This window comes from Balaenoptera acutorostrata, chromosome 14 (genome assembly GCF_949987535.1).
Source record: "Balaenoptera acutorostrata chromosome 14, mBalAcu1.1, whole genome shotgun sequence".
Lineage (NCBI taxonomy): Eukaryota > Metazoa > Chordata > Mammalia > Artiodactyla > Balaenopteridae > Balaenoptera > Balaenoptera acutorostrata.
Window position 1 is genome coordinate 45,500,466 of NC_080077.1, and position 16,906 is coordinate 45,517,371.

The following is a 16,906-nucleotide window of genomic DNA, read 5'->3' on the forward strand; positions in this document are numbered from 1 at the left end:
TTTCAAATCTCTTTTGACAAAAACCTAAGAATTTTTACAATAGAAAAAAATTCAAAATTCCATTAAGGCTCTTTTAAGAAGGTTATGAAGGAAATAGCTTTACATTGTCTAAGGTCAAAAGAGACACAGAGTACAACTTCTAATAGTTTTGAAAACTGAATATTGTGTCATCAAAAACAAAGATAAAGTCTAAGTGACCAACAATCTGCAAAATGGGCCGTGGCAATGGGTCGTCTTAAAGGACACCGAAGAACAAGACATTGGGAAATATCAGGCTGGGCACATTCACTCACACATTTTGCTCACTATGTGTGTCTGCATGAATGACTGAACTATAGGGGGCCCAAACTCTTTCCATTCTCTGATGGCCCGATGGGAGCCATTGCCCCTGGAAGAATGCCGACTGTCACCCAGCTGGTGTTTCCTGGAGGAAGCAGGGCTCAGCTGGTGATCCAAGGCTTTGCCAAGCATCTGCCCTATCTGAAATACTGTTTTTCATGGTGTACTTGAGCATATGGTTTCTGGTCCAAATGGCCTGGTTGGTAGTGTGTTTTGTGCTGACTTTTCAGGACTCTTTGCAAAGATATATTATGTGAATTACAATGGTGATACTTTGGATACTTATTCAGATTGTGTGAAAGGCCACTTTAAAAAAAGTAAATGAGGCTTTTATACATGGGTATTGGAATTGCCAGTGGGTTCATCTGGAAATGTTCAGTTCTTGTATTTCCTGGCATCATTACAGAGAAGTTTTGATCTATAATCTTCAACATGATCCCAAAATTCCATGGAGTAGGCTAAAAAAAAAGAAAAAAAAAAACCTGGAAAGTTTGATGGAGAATACTTAGAAATCTTTTAAATCCATGACCCTTGAAATATTTTAATTTTCACAGTGTCATCTTTTCACTGCCTACATTGCCCCATTAAACTCCTTCAGATTTTCCTTTTTTATATTAAGGAACTGATAGTAAAACTCTTAAATTATTTATTATATTTAGAAATGAACTGGAGAATAAAAATAGTGTACAACCCTGAATCTCAGAGCCTTTAACAAGTTTAGCTTCAATCTGCACTCAGATGACACTATCTACATAGGAGTCATAAGATTAAGTTATAAGGAAAGAGACACCCAATTATTTCCATTTACACTTCTTGCTTGGGTGGTTAATCTATTAGTCATCTAAAGCAACTGACTGCAATGTAACATCTTTTTCATCCTCATAGAAAATAATCAGCTCTTCCAGAAAAGGGTAGCAAATCTCGAACACGCCTTGAGTATCTAGTTAAATGTATTGCTGTACAGGAGATTCACATCATATAATATAATAACCATGGACTCGTATGTTAGGGGAAAATGGTTAAAAGCAACTAAAATCGCTTGGTTTGGAAGAAGCTAAATATTGTCTAGTAATTTTTTGAAATTTTAGAATAGAGGCTTTAATTGTACTATTTGTGAAGGATAAAATTGCTTGATATTAGCCAAATTATGTTTAATTTTTATGGCCTACACAATTTCAGGATAAAAGATATGATAGCTTTTAATCATTTTTCAAAATCTACATTTAATTATAGATTCAGAAAGTGAGAAACAAAGCAGATTAGCCAGATTAATATATTTTAAAGGTACCTCAGTGAGATTTTTGTCTCTAAAAAATGTGTATTTCTATATTGTACTCTTTAATAATATTTATTAGGTACAATTACATATGAATGTATTACACGTGCTTAATTTATATGTGTAACAAAAAGGATAAAAAAGACCTCTTTTAATTGTGCCACTTGTTATACTGCTATTACTTACTTTGGTTCAAATGCAAGTATTTAATTTTTAAAAAATTTTTATTTCTGTGTTCTTTAAAATACTAAGGTAAAGGCTTTTCTTGAAAATATATTTTACCTTAAGTGTTCTCTTTTCATTCACACTGGGTTTGTTTATTATGCTAGTTATTTCAAACTGATTATTTTTAACTTGACTTTTAAAAGTTGACTTTATTGTTTCAGAGGTCAAGTTAGTTGTGAATCCACTATATAAATTTAATGTATTTCATAGCAAGTAAAATGTTTCCTCAGTTGACTATATTAAAAGAATTTACATTTGTATGATGGGGAAAGTCTGTGAATCCTGGGAATATGGTCTTGCTTATGTCACATATTCACTAAAGGTTGACTACTTTATATCACCTTTCTCAGAAACCCAAGCAAATGGAGAAACTACCAGCTCTTAAGTTGTTGGTTGCTCTGGCAGTAGGAATGAGAGTGCTGGTGAGTCTCATGTTGGCAATTAAATCCTTGGGCTTACAACTCATTGGCCACAATCACAGGGCTTCACCCAGACACAAGGAGTGCTGGATGTGCAATCCTACCATGTACCCAGATATAGGGCACCAGAGATACTCAGTAAATAGCACTAACACTATCATACTGCATTAACACGTCAAGTAAGTTTTAAGAGATATTGTGTGGTGGAAGGCCATGTATACTCATTTATCCATTTCTTTTCCTTAATTATTTTATTCATTTATTCAGCAAACATATATTGATTACCTATAAGTAGCAGACATTGGGCTAGATGCTTAGATAAAATTGTGAACACGAGAGAAATAGACCCTGCTTTCCTAAGTTTACAATCTATCAAGAGAGGCAGATTGGGGTATGTGAATCTCAACTCATAAACCTATAAGCACAATTTTACTTTCTCATTTTCTTCCTGAGAATTAACATTGTCTGCAAGCTGCTACCCAGTATTCATTCTCTCCTTGCTCCTTAATAGCAGAACCTGTTTTCTTGGATCCCAGCTAAAAGATCACATTTCTTAGCCTCTTTTGCAGCTAGGGGTGCCTAGGAGATGTAAGAGAAAGTTGTTTGGCAAGACTTCTAGGAGTGTGTGAAGTGAGGGAGAAAGACACAAATTAGGGCTAGCCAGGCAGGTATGGGGGAGGCTGTGTAGTCCTGGTTAGTAATCTTAATCTTCCTGGACAGACATTGATAGCCTTTAAATCGGTAGCATAATCAAATTTGAACTTTTAAAATATTATTTTCATAATGTATGGAGAATGGATATGGGGAGACAATCTAGGAAGACTGATTGGGGGAGCGATGATAGTGGGTCAGGTGAGTGGATGGCAGGAGATAGAGAAAACAATGAATACACGTGAGACACCGGAGGTAGAACCAGCAGCATTTGATAACTGGTTATGTGGATGGGGAATAGTTAGGTATCAAGGATGACCTCACGTGTCCTCTAGGGGAAACTAGATACGACATAACAGAAAAGAAACAGGTAAGGGAGACGATGATCGTTGGAGCTAATTAGCTGATCAGTTGTCATGACATCCAACTTGAGATGTTAAGGAGTTGAGTCTTTGTACCTGGAGCCTAGAAGTGAAGTACGAAGCCAACTGTAAATTTGGGAGGAGTTGGCATAAGAAAATCACGTAAGGGGAGGGGACCACTGAAGGAGAGAATGGAGAATGAGGAACATGAAGGGTTCAGCATTAGTCCCTGAGGAGATGGGACATTTAAATTTGGGTGGAGAAGAAGAAGCCAGAGAAGTGGATGAAAAATCAGGAGTGTTTTCACAGAAGCTAAGAATTAAGGAACAGACAATTGTATTGCATGTTAAGGACAGGTCAAAGACCTTGGAAAGTGAAGGTTTTCCACTAGCTTTTAGCAACTTGGCGGTCCTGAGGAAGTGCATTTTCACTGGAGAAATGGGATCAAAAGTGAGACTGTAGTGGGCTGAGGCAGAAGCGAGAGATGAGTGGGGACAACGCCTATGGCCCTGGCAGTCTTTCCCCATGTGTGGTCGTGAATGTAAGAGAGAGGCAGCAGCTCACCGTGAATATGGGATTCGGGAGGCGGGAGGGTGTGTTTCTAAGAATCAGGGAGACGACATCTTGTTTGCATGCCATTAGGGTGGTTGTTGGAATTTATTTTAGCAGGAGTAGAGTACATAGTGTAGGAACAAATAAATCTGAAAGAACAACTGCTGTCTTGCTCACTGAATTTGTATGAATTTTATAATATGAATATTTCGTTGTTAAACGAAATATCTTTGCCTTAGGGGAACTAAGGCCTGGAACCTACAAAAACATGTTTTGAACTAATACGTCTCTGTTCCAGGACCATTTAGTTTTAATGAAAATTTCATGGGGAAATTTTCTTACCTGTTTGTTCAAGATTGATCTAGTTTCCTAATATTCTGTGAGTAGATAGGTGGCTTTTCTTTGGAAATGTAAGTTTTATCTGGATTAGAGAAACGGAAAAAAAAAAAGAATTCAAGTAATTCCAACTAAAGTATCTATTCATTTTCCTTCAATATGGATGTCAGGTCTAATTGTTCAAAATGAAACAATATGGCTTATTGCAGATGAATCATGAAATCCATTTAAGAGCATGTTAAAATAGTGTCAACGAGGTGATAAGAAAGCTGGAGTTTTAATATTTCAGGGAGAAGACATATGAACCACCCCAAAGAATATAATTATAAGAAAGAATAAAAGGGAAAAAGAAAGGAAAATAAAGCAAAGAAAGGCAAAGCTATTTTAAGAAAACATATCATCAAAGTCTTAGGAGAAATTGTTCTTCCTTTATTTGGTTAATCGGCTTATGAATAATGCAGAAACGTTCTTATTTGGCTTTAAAATATCCTTAGTTCAAACTCTAAGTTTTAGGACCTGAGTCAGACAGAAGTGATTTTGTAGTAAAATCTTTCCTGGGCATTATCAGCATCAATCTATTTTCATAGAACTGCAGAATGTTAGAGCTGGTAGAAACCTTGGAGATCATTTGTCAGTCTCTCAGGAGTTCTTCTCCTTCTTTTGGAATAAAAACTCAGAAGCAAAAATAATAAAGAGAGGTATTTAGTCATTTGAGAGAGATTTTCCTTCAAATAAAACTGCTTCATAGACTCCTTAAATCCTTGCAGAATTATTTGCAAATCTTCAGGAAAAGACTTGGCATAAATAAAATTGTTTCAAGTTAATTTTCTCTTCCCTGTATTTTGGAGAAACTTATGGCACTTAATTTAGAGAACAGCAAAGATAAACTTCAAGAGTTGATTTTGTGGCTGCACATTAAAAATATTTTAAAGCATGCAAGTTGTGCTATGTTGTGCAAATGGGAATGGGTGCCAATCTTTAAGTAACAGCCAAAAGTCAAAGCAGCAGGATAAATTAATTCCATAAATTCTCAAGCTGACCAGCAGGTGGGGGCCCAGATTGCTGCCAAAGAGCTTTTGATTGGAAGAAAAAAAGAAAAGGGACCTTAAAATAATCTAAAATTCTCATGTAATATTCAGTCCATGTGAAAAAAATTACTGGAAGTAAGCTCTCCTGATCGTAGGTAACTATGCTCAGACCTGCAATGAAGACATTGATTACAGATTACAACACAGGGCTCCCAGTTTTAGGGAAATGCAAAATTACATAGTTCACTTCTCACCAAACTCTAATTATCAAAGTAACTGAGTGCTCCTCACCAAAGTAGAGTTACTGGTACGTAGCCCACATGAATGTTTCTTTTTCTATATATAGGTTCTAATATTTCAGCTCTTATTTTTATACATATTTTTATGATGCACTCAATATCTTCCCACATGCCCAATTATATTTCAAAAGCACTGAAAGTTTTTTATATATCTTTGCTTGCTTTCTTTGCTTATTCACTCTTTTAACAAAGAAGTATGAATAGACTTCTGTAAAATTAATTTTAAAAAATTACCGGCATTTGGATTTTGTTATTAATACAAAAAGTAAAACATTTTCAGTACCAACTTGCAAAACTGACAGCTAATCATAGTTCATTTTTTCAACCATAGGAGAGTTAAATTATTATTATACCAGTGAAAAATTGTGCAATTTTTCCTACTGTGGTTTAGAACTTTTAGTTCACAAAACAGTGAAAATGATATATTGTTTGTGGCATTAACTCTACTTAATTTGGAACCTTAGAATAATTTTATTTTCTTCCATTAAATCTTTAATGCATTTTCAGCATAAAATTTAAATGTATTAATATGTCAAATATTGATTCTGTGTTAACCTTTTAAGGCTTTCTAAATTACATAGATACTTTTTGGTGGGTCCGAAAACCAGTTGATCTGTACTTTATTATCTACTCAATATTATGATTTTAAGTTAATTTGTTGACTAAAGAAGAATTACATCCTTCAGGTTCATTCTATTATGATAATAAAATTTTTAATACTGTGTAAAAGACTTAGGAAGATTCACGTACTTTTTCTGAATAACTGATACAATTGTATTTTCTTTCTCATTTTTGACATTACATGGTTAAATTCTGGCAGTCTCTTCCATGGTGAGAAGGTTTTAAGAAAGGGAGGCACTACTTGATTAATGCTGGAAAAATGCCAATGGAAGGTTGACTTTACATTTTGTTGGTCTTATTGTTTCTGGGGTAAGACGGATGAGAAAACATAGAATGTTAGAACCCCAGTCTGGTCCTGACAGAATGCTGTGCTAAGAGAAAATTTGCCTTTGGGCCCATTTAAGAGAACATTTGATTTACCTATGGAACAAGCTTTCAGTAATACCTTTATAACTACTAAGTGGTTTCAGGAAAAGACAAAGCTTCCTGAAAGGGAAAGGGTGGATGCTTTCTGAGGAATTCCGGGATTTTTTCTTTATGGATCCCACAGGGGTTGTCCTATTTTCCCTACAACATACTTCCTGTGTTTAGCAAAGGGTAGGAATGAGATAAGAGGGAAAAGGAGAAAAAGGGAACTAGGAAGAAGAAAAAATGTAGTTAGCAGCAAGATGGTGAGCTGGTGGGAGAAAACTGGTTCTTCCCTCTTGAGACTTAGTAGTCAGATTTATAGTATCTATTTCAGTCTCAGCCAGAGATTTACTGACAGATCTTTGCCAAATCAAATCACTTAATTCTATAAGCCTTTTTTTTTTGCTCTTGGTAAAATATTATTGTTAGTATTTATGAATTGCAATGAGGATTTCATAAATATAAAGCCATGAATATTTCATGACGATCTTGAGATATTTGGATCTAAGTATGTGTTATCAAATACAGCCAACTCTCAAATATCACTTAGTGGATAATGCGTGGAGAACTTCGTTCTGGACTGATATCCCCTTGCCACATATATATTTCTGAGCTGTCGCCCTTCACAAGTTAGTCAGTGTGTAGTTAAGGAAAGCAATCTAATTTAATTTTAGTCTGGGCAGTAAATCTCCTGCAATGAAGGTTGAGATATAAGGAGGTGGGGGAGTGGTGGAGGAGGAGCTGATCTGGGCTTTCATTCAATCATCAGTCCAACATGTAATGAGCATCTGCTCCACGCGAGGGACTCGGTTAGTGTTTGGGAGTAAAAGTATGAACAATAGAGGAAGGCTGGTGTGGTTATGCGCTAAGGCTTTGGAGCTAGATTTATAGAATTCTAGATTTGGGTTACTAGTCCTTAGCCTTGAACATGGTACTGAATCTCTTTTACCTGTTATCTGTAAAATGAGGATAGTACCTAGGTCAGAGAGTTGTTTTGAAAATCAAGTGAGAAAAGCACTTGGAGTGAGTGGTATCTGGCACATGGCTATGCACTCAGTACACGTTATCTGTCAAGATCAGGTCTCTGTCCTCCAAGATAGTCATCTATGGGGAATTTGGGTAAGTAACTGATGACTATAACATAGTGTGGTAAGTGGTGTCACCCAGACATGCATGGGCTATTAGGAAGGCTCAGGAGACACACTGAAATCAGACTAGAGGGTTAATACAAGTTGGAAGAGGATGTCAGCATCAGGTTTTGAAGGGAATTGCATGCTAAGCTAAGGACCTATATTCTAGTCTGAAAAAATATTGGTATAAAATTTACAAGCTTCTAGTACGAGTTTCAAGCTTGGGTGATATTTGAAAACTGACTAGGTTTTCAACCTGTGACCTCTCTCTTAAGACATGAAAGAACTTAGTTTTACATCTTTGGCTTTTGACCCTTTTAGTCCATCAAATATTTCATTTAATTTTTAGGGATCCCTTTACCTGATCAAAATTTTAAAAATTAGTTTTATGTTTGACCTATTTTTATCTACCTTTATTAGCCATATTTCTCAATTTATTCTTTACATTTTATTCCTATTTAAAAACTGTAATCTCTTTCTTTAGAGGATTTTGGAATTTCTTGGCCCTCATAAAATATGTTTATTTGCCTCACAAATAAACAAATATGTTTATTTGTTTATTTTCCTTCCAGTCTGGAATATATTGTGGAAGAGGAAACACTGATTTAGGACAGGTGGCTCCAGGGTAGCAACGCAGCATGTAATGAGGTTCGGTAGAGAGAACTCAGTATGTGGAGGAGAAGGCCTGTTCCCTAACTCTGTGACCTTGAGCTGGCTAATTAGTCACTCTCAGTCCCATTTTTAAAACTCTTAAAAAATATGTGTATCACATGGAATAATGAATATGAAAATGGCCAGCCCACCAAAGATACTGAACAATCTAAGTTGCATCTAGTTCGTGTTCATGAATAGAGCCCCACCTTGCAGTTTACAATTATTTTCTTGTCCTAGAGGAAGCTGGCCTCACACTACAAATGACCAAATCTTAGCATAGCACTGGCACACAGTAGGCAACCGATATATAATATTTGCATGAATAAGTTAAAAAGTGAGACAGCCAAAATCTCCACAACTAAAGCACAGCTTCTGTCTTCTCAGCAGGTTGCAGGTATACCCCAAGAACATATTGGAGATGGTGTGGTTTGCTTACACCTAGATCATCTGGTGCCTGGTGGTCAAGTGGTGAAACTTTCTGCTTCCAGTTAAGATATCATGCAGTTGGTACCATAGAGTAAATGTGAATAATGGAGCCTAAAAGCTCCATGTCAAAAGACATTTTCCAGTATTCGCCTACTCACAATTCTGGTTCTACAAAAAAATCAGGTGATAATAAATCTTTTCTTCAAATGTTTCTACAGAGAGTCACAGGATAGGGTTCCTGATACATTCATTAGAATACCTGCTTCCAGGATAAATAGAAACAAATGGATTAAATTCATCTTTGTTCCGGGCTAAATTTTACAAGGATTCTTTATCTCCATTCCCTTCTCTCAAACAAGTTACCTGTGGTTGGGATCAATAGAATCCAAATTTAGTATAAAGATGGATCATCTCATTTACATAAACTAGGTAAAAGAAGTACTTTTGTTGTTTCTATTTTCATCCATTCTAAGAACGAAAACTAAGTACACATGGAACCTGCTGTGGGTGATATCTGTTTGTCAGGTTTGTGACTTAATAATTTGAAGCGACTTGAAAGTCAGGATACGAAATGATCTATCAAATCGTAGACTGAGAAGTTTCCACACTATGGGCTGGTTCTTAAAAAGAGCCTCCTGAATCATAAAGGAAAATTTCAGGTGAAACAAATTTATCATTATAATCTAATTCAGGTACCCTCAGGCTAAGTCTTTACTCAAGTTCCCAGGATGATTCACTATTAGTGCTTTTCTCCCTTCTGAAGATACATGTTTTAGATCAGGTTAAAGTGATCATTCTTTCATTCATTTTCATCCAGCAACTATTTATTGAGTGCTTATTATGTGCCAGGTATTTTCTAGGGATAATGGGGCAAAGAAAACAGAGCAAGTCTCTGCCCCATATTCTAAGGATGATTTCATGCTTAACCTTACTATGACCCAGTATTCCTGCCTGAATCCTGCAGTTTACATAATCAGAAGGGCAATATTATGGGTATATAAGGGTGAAATGGAGCTCAAATGCTTCTGATTATGTAGCTAATCTTCAAAGTTCTAAAAGACTCTAATTATCTACTCACACTGCCATAGATGTTTGAGTTTTCCCCCAAACCAAATTCCAAGGGCTTGATGATTGAAATTGGTCTCAACTGCCCTATGCTTGGAAAACAGAATTGACAATCCCATCTCCTGGTTAAATAAAGATTACCAGATTTTTTTTTTTTAATCCTATAAAATTTCTAGAAATGTTTCTGGTAGAACTCATATGAAATGATTTAAGTGCCTACATTAAAAATTTTTTTTTTTGCAAAAAATGTAACATTTCAAGCTTAGATTATCATGGTTTACATTAGGGGAGCTACAGCAGGGCACTGTTGGCAATTATAGGTCTTTTAAAAGAGAAACTGAAAATATAAATATTACTGATACAAATACAAGCATTTCACTCAGTTCTGCTATGAGGGTCCATCTGAGTTTTGTCAGTTGCAGTGTTTCTGTAGCTGTAACAAAAACAACAATATCTGTGTTCTTTTAATCATCTGATCAGTAGACAAAAGCTGAAAAGGGCCTTATATCATTTTTCATGAATTTTTGCTCCCCTGCTTTTCAGACTTCTCTGATAAAGCAGGACATTTTGATATCTACTTACTTCACCTTTTCCAAGTTTGCTTTTAAAGTTAGTGAGAGTAATTTGCTTAGTGACATGGTGATTGCAATCAATTGATTTTCTCCCTCTTTTTACTATATTTATCATTTTTCCTCACCAGTGGACTCAAAGGCAGAACTCTACATTCTAATAAAGTCAAACACCACAAGCTTTATGATGGATGGGAAATTTGTCTCAGCTGAAATGTGGGATGTGACAGTTTGTTACTGAAAATATTCACAGGTAAAATTATAGCATCAGCATATGAAAAAATGGGTGAGCAGAAGCAAATATCATGCATGTTCCTTCCTTTAAATGCCCTTTCTTTTCTTGGTCCCTAAATATGGGCATTTCTTAAGATTTGCTCCTGGATTTTCTTTTCATTTCTAAATATACTTCTGCTAGAATTCCAGTCTACACTTTCGGCTTTAACTGTCATCTCTACGTAGATTGAGCAACTACTAGGTCTCACTGGACACTGTGCTGGTTATTCTCTGCTTGCCCTTGAGCTCTTCTCTGCCCTGCTTTGTGCCATGAGAGGCTGATTTCCATAGACTGCATTACCCTAGCTCCTTGCCCTGCACTCTGGTTGTATTTAGGCAATGGAAGGATGGGAGGAAAGTGAATTAGGTTTATTATTTATCTTCCCTCCTCACTGCTGAACCTCGGTTCTGGCTTCAGCTCTTGTTGGCTGGTCCCTTCTCTACCACCAGCTCTCAGTGGGCTCAGGGTAACATCATTTCCTCCGCTTGCTCCTTTGTACCTGGAGTTAAGGGCAGTTTCCTTCCGTTGCTAGTTTATGTGACTATCTCTTTTGAGTCCCTTAATCCTGCCACACTTTGTATCCTGACAGAGGCAGCTTCTCACTGGGTACCTGGAATCATGGTAAGTGGTTAACAAAACAGGTACTGTTTTTGTCTTTGTGGAATTTAACATCCTAGTCTGTGGGCATAGTTGATAAACTAGCAAACTAAAAGTAAAAACAACAACCACCGTTTATAGTAAAATTTATGGTAAGAGCAAGGTGGTGTAAACAACAGACAGATGTGGGGATTTGGAGGGTGAGCTAATTTAGACATGGAAATATGTTCCCGTGGGGCTAACACATGAGGTAAGACATCAGTGATTAGAGGTAAGCTAGCCATTTGAAGGGCAGGAGAAACAAATCAACAAATACAAAGAGCGTGAGGCAGAAAAGAGGTTAGTGATACTTTAATCAATATCTAAGTAGAGGACCTCATATTTAAAATCTCTTCTTACATCTTAAGCTGTTTATAGATGTATATTTATATAGTAAACAAAGACTTAGATTGTACTTGCCAAGTGCCAGACACTGTTCTAAGTGCTTTATATTACCTCATTTAATCTTCATTAATATCTTAAAAACAGATGCTATTTCCTCCACTTTATAGAGGTGGAAACTGTAGCACAGAGAAGATATGTCCTATTGTCATCTCAGATTTGGCAATCCAGGACCTATTTTATTTTCTTTTATTTTTTTATTTTCTTTTATTTTTTAAACATCTTTATTGGAGTATAATTGCTTTACAATGGTGTGTTAGTTTCTGCTTTATAACAAAGTGAATCAATTATACATATACATATGTTCTCATATCTCTCCCCTCTTGTGTCTCCCTCCCTCCCACCCTCCCTATCCCACCCCTCTAGGTGGTCACAAACCATCGAGCTGATCTCCCCGTGCTATGCAGCTGCTTCCCACTAGCTATCTATTTTACGTTTGGTAGTGTATACATAGGACCAATTTTATTATTTCTCACTTTATCAGACTTATTTATATCAATGGAATTCTCACTATTTCAATCCCACGGAGTACAAACTTTGATATTGGACTTTTTTTTTTTTTCCTTTCTTCTCATTCCCTTTATCAGGCATGAGCCCTTGTCAATTATTCCTTCAACACATCTCTTATATGTGTCACTGTCTTTCCATTATCACCAGCAATGCCCTAATGCAAGGCCACTTCCCCCCTAGATCACTGGATTACAGTAGCATCCTCTGATTGTCCCCCTGCCTCAGAAGGGGAGGGTCTGAAGAAGCTACCAGATTATTTCTTCCTAGAAAAATCAATTCATCACGTTAGTCCCCTTCTGGAAAAACCCCGCTAAAATCCTCCCAATTCCAAGCAAACGGACTCATCATTAGAGTGTGTGGCAATCTAACTTGGTTCTCTTTATCCTTAATCCCCTGTTCTTTCATCGTGGGTCTTCTGTACCTGCTTTTCTGATTTCTCTACTCTTTTCTGAACATGAAGGAAACAGAAATTCCATGTGTACTGCTGTCTTCAAGCATAAATTAGGTGAACATGTTAGTTGTAGGGGAAAACGTGTTAATCTAGGAATCTATTAATATTTGGAAGATTCGATTAATATATATTACAAAAAGATTACACACATATGACTGAGAACACATTTATAAATATGAGAAATGACTCCCTCTTCCTGCATCCACCATGCTGATTAAATAACAAGGTAGTGTGTTTCAATTGTTTTTGCGTGTGTGCATGTGATTATCACAATTTCATTTTCTTTAGTCAGCAGTGCTTTTGCTAACTTGAATGTTGTATTTAGCTTTGAGGGATGTATTTAAGGAAATTAAATCCATTCATTTAATATAGTATATTTACTGAGCCATTATTATGTGAAAATTCTGTTTTAGGAGCCATAGGGAATAGGAGAATAGGATATGCTTTTCCCCCCTAAAGGACCTTAGAGACCACCAGAGTTCAAAATGAAGCTTATAAAAGTTCACCTGGAGGGTTACTGGCGAATAGTGGAAGGAGCTGTTAGAGGAACCCAGGCTCCAGGTAGGTAGAAACCACTCATTAATTGACGCAGTACTTGGATTCACCACTTTGTAATGGAGTTTGAATTTCTTTCCCTTTAGCCCAAAGCTGCTCTCTGGTTCAGTGCTTAATCTTCACTTATACCTTTTAGCATTAAGAAACTGCCAATATTTGTCTGAAATTAAGAACTGAGAAATCAATGTTTTTAAAAAGTCCATAATAACCAATCTCCTAGGGTATTTACTCACTTTCAGAATCACTTCTATTTCAATCAATGCAAAAGCTCTGGATTTATTATCCTGCCTCAAGAGCTAGTCCCTTTTCCCCAACATGATATGTTCTTGTGTCTGCATAACTCGGTCTAGAATAACGCCTCAGGGGTTCCAGTCTGTGGTGGCTTTTGTCGTTCTCTGTACCTCAGGGTAGTTAGGGGACAGGAGAAGGAGTCTCAGTATTTCAAATCCTTTAGAACTCTTTGGGGTGGCCATGTGCACCCCAGTTTCAGTTCTCCTTTGAAATCTCCCCATTAATATAAGTTGTATATATGCCTCTTAGTTTTCTCATTGTCTAAAACAGTAACTATAGGAACATACACACATTGTCACTCCCAAAGACAAACATTAGCTCTTACAGACAATACAGCTTAAACTAGGGGGTCCTAAATTCAACTGTGTGCTGAGGCCAGATAGGAAAACCAGGTGGGAGTGGGGACACAGTGTCACAGGGAGAGATGGGCACTGTGACAACCTCTGCTTGCGCCCATCTTTGTGTTACTACACGGGAATGAGAGTCTTCAGTGTTGCCATACAATTTGAATTATGTCAAGAGGAGCTAGAAATCCATATTTTTAAATTAAAAAGACATAAATTTTTAAGTATTGTGATGATAAATTTTATGTGTCCACCTGACTGGGTGCCCAGGGATTTAGTCAAACATTATTCTGGATGTGTTTGTGAGGGTGTTTATGGATGAGATGAACATTTAAGTAAGTAGTCTGAGTAAAGCAGATTGCCCTCCCTAATATCCCATCAATTAAAGACCTGAAGAGAACAAAAATACTGAGTAAGAAGGAATTCTTCCTGCCTGACGAGTTGAGCTGGGGCACTGATGTCTTCTAGCCTTTGGATTCAAACTGAAAAATTGGCTCTTCTTGGGCCTCAAGCCTGCTGGATTTAAAATTGGAACTCACACCATCACCATCAGCATTCCTGGTTGTCAGGCCTTTAAACTTAGATTGGAACTACACCACTGGCTCTTCTGGGTCTTCAGCTTGTCTCCATAATAGTGTAAGCAGCCAATTCCAACCTCTCTCCCCCCGCCATCTCTCTCTCTCTCTCTCTCTGTCTCTCTCCATATATATATATATATATATATATATATATATATACACTCATACATACATACATATAGTGCCTATTGGTTTTGTTTCAAATAAAATAAAACAAAACAATGGCATGAAGTCCTTCATGACATGCCTGAAAGCCAGTGCCATCATTTCAGACTTTATATTAAGTCTGTAAGAGAACAGGTAAACATTTCTCAGCTGCTCCACACTTTTCAAAGTTCATTGCATCTCACAGTGAAGATATGATTTCAAGTTAGTATGTAGAACAGTGCTAGTGATTTTATTAATCTTCCTTTTCACTTTTAATGATCTTTTTTTAGATCTTTGTAAGGCCTTCTAGGAATAAGAACCACCCCGTTTATGGGCCACACACTTGTCAGTGACTGTTCTCTTAGTGACACAAAACCCATGCCAAAGCTTACTGGGACTAGTAAATTCTTAGACCAGAGGCCTCTTCCTCCTTAGTCCCCATTAGAGGAGGTATTAGAGAGAAGCAGGGGATGGAGTTTCATTATTCCAGTTAGGTAAGTAAAGAGACTTCACTTTTAAGCAAACCAAACCATATACATCAAAAGGGTTGTTGATCTTTAAGGTAGTCTCCTTAAAAACTATACTTTTTAAATAAAGATTCTGCCATTTATTCAAATAATATTTTTATTCCTCTTTCAGAATTGCCTTTTAAAACAATTTCACAAGGAAATTTTCTACATTAAATTAGTTACTCTTTGTGTTTGACTAAAAACATGAACAGCCAAATTAAAAAATTCACCTTTTCAAATAACTTTTGGTTAAAAGGTGAATTTAAATATACCCTCAAGAAAAAAAAAAAAGAAAGATTTGCTACCCCTAAGACTACATAAAAGAATGCACCATAGACAGGTGGCTAAAATATTTTAAGCAATGGCCATATCACTGGAATAAATGCATATTATGCAAAGATGGCTGCTCTGAAGGGGTCCCATGGAAGGGCTTTGGTGCATTTTATTAGAACTCAGTCTTGTTACTCAAAGCAAGGGTTGCAAACTCATTGAGTGACTTGGGTTGGGAATAAGACAGCAGGAAATGTGGTGAGTTTAGGAACGAGGCTCTGGCAAGAGCAGGCAGCTGCTCTTCAGTAACACCAGGTGTTGTCAGGGAGGCTTTGAGCCATGTGTTCTCAAACTGCTGGTATTTCAACATCTGTGGAGAATGCAGAGGAGTCTGGTGACATGGGGCTGACTGGTACCATTGGTGGGCATGTTTCAGTCATGTGGTGGCCAGAACAAGAGTGGGGGGAAGTAGAAACCCTGAGTGCAGATTGTGCATTTGCATTTACCTGTGAAAGGAAGAAAATAAATTAGGATATTAGCAAGGTCCAGTGGATTTTCTTTACGGTGGATGTAAGTGGGAAGGAAGGATTCTGAGCGTAGGATATGAGTAATGTGAGTGGAAAGGGAAGAGTGAAAATGTTGTGGAGGGCAGGACTGAGGAACATGGAACCAGGGAACTTGAAAAGGATTAAGCCAAGGGTCCAGGATGAAGGGAAGGTTATGGGAATGAGGAAGGAGATCTCATCCGCTGAAAAAGAGATTTATTGTGGTAGAGTGAGATGATCAATTACTTGGATAAAAATAGAAAACACACTTATCAAATCTGTGCATTCTACCAATCTGTGAGGAATAGCTAATGTGATTGATAATAGAGTTAAGATTCAAGAAGTCATGTTGGAATGTGGGAATGATGAATTGAAACAAAATTAAGTTTAGTGATGATAAATGCAAAATTTTCCCTTTATACTGAAATAAATCATTTAAAGTACAGAAAGGAGAATAAATGACTTTATACCATTTCACGTGGAAAAGATTAGCATTTTACTTGATAAAAAGCTTACGTACTAGTAATAGCAGAAGGGTAACATAATTGCTTCAAAGCTAATGCAAACGTAAGTTTAATGAATTGGGAGAGTATAGGGTCCACCTCAGGAGAGTCTATAATTATGATATGTGAAATGTCTAAAATTGGGGCAGAAGGAGCAGTCCATAACTGGGGCACTAATTAAATAAACTATGATATATCCTTATAATGGAATACTCTGTAGTTATGAAAAAGAATAAGGAGGCTCTCTGTGTACTAATTAGGAACAATTTTCAGAATATACTGTTAAGCAAAAGATGAGGGTGCATGATAGTACATATAGCTGCTACTTCTTGTCTATGAAATGGAGAAAATAAGAATATGTAATGATATTTTTAAAGTTTACATAACAAAATTCCAAAATAATAAAAAAGGAATTAAAAAATGTGGTTACACATAGCAGGCTGAGTGGGAATACAGTAGATGATGACAGGGTAGGAACCATCACTGTCCAAATTGGGTAGGGACCCTATCCAAAATTATATTCTTCCTGAT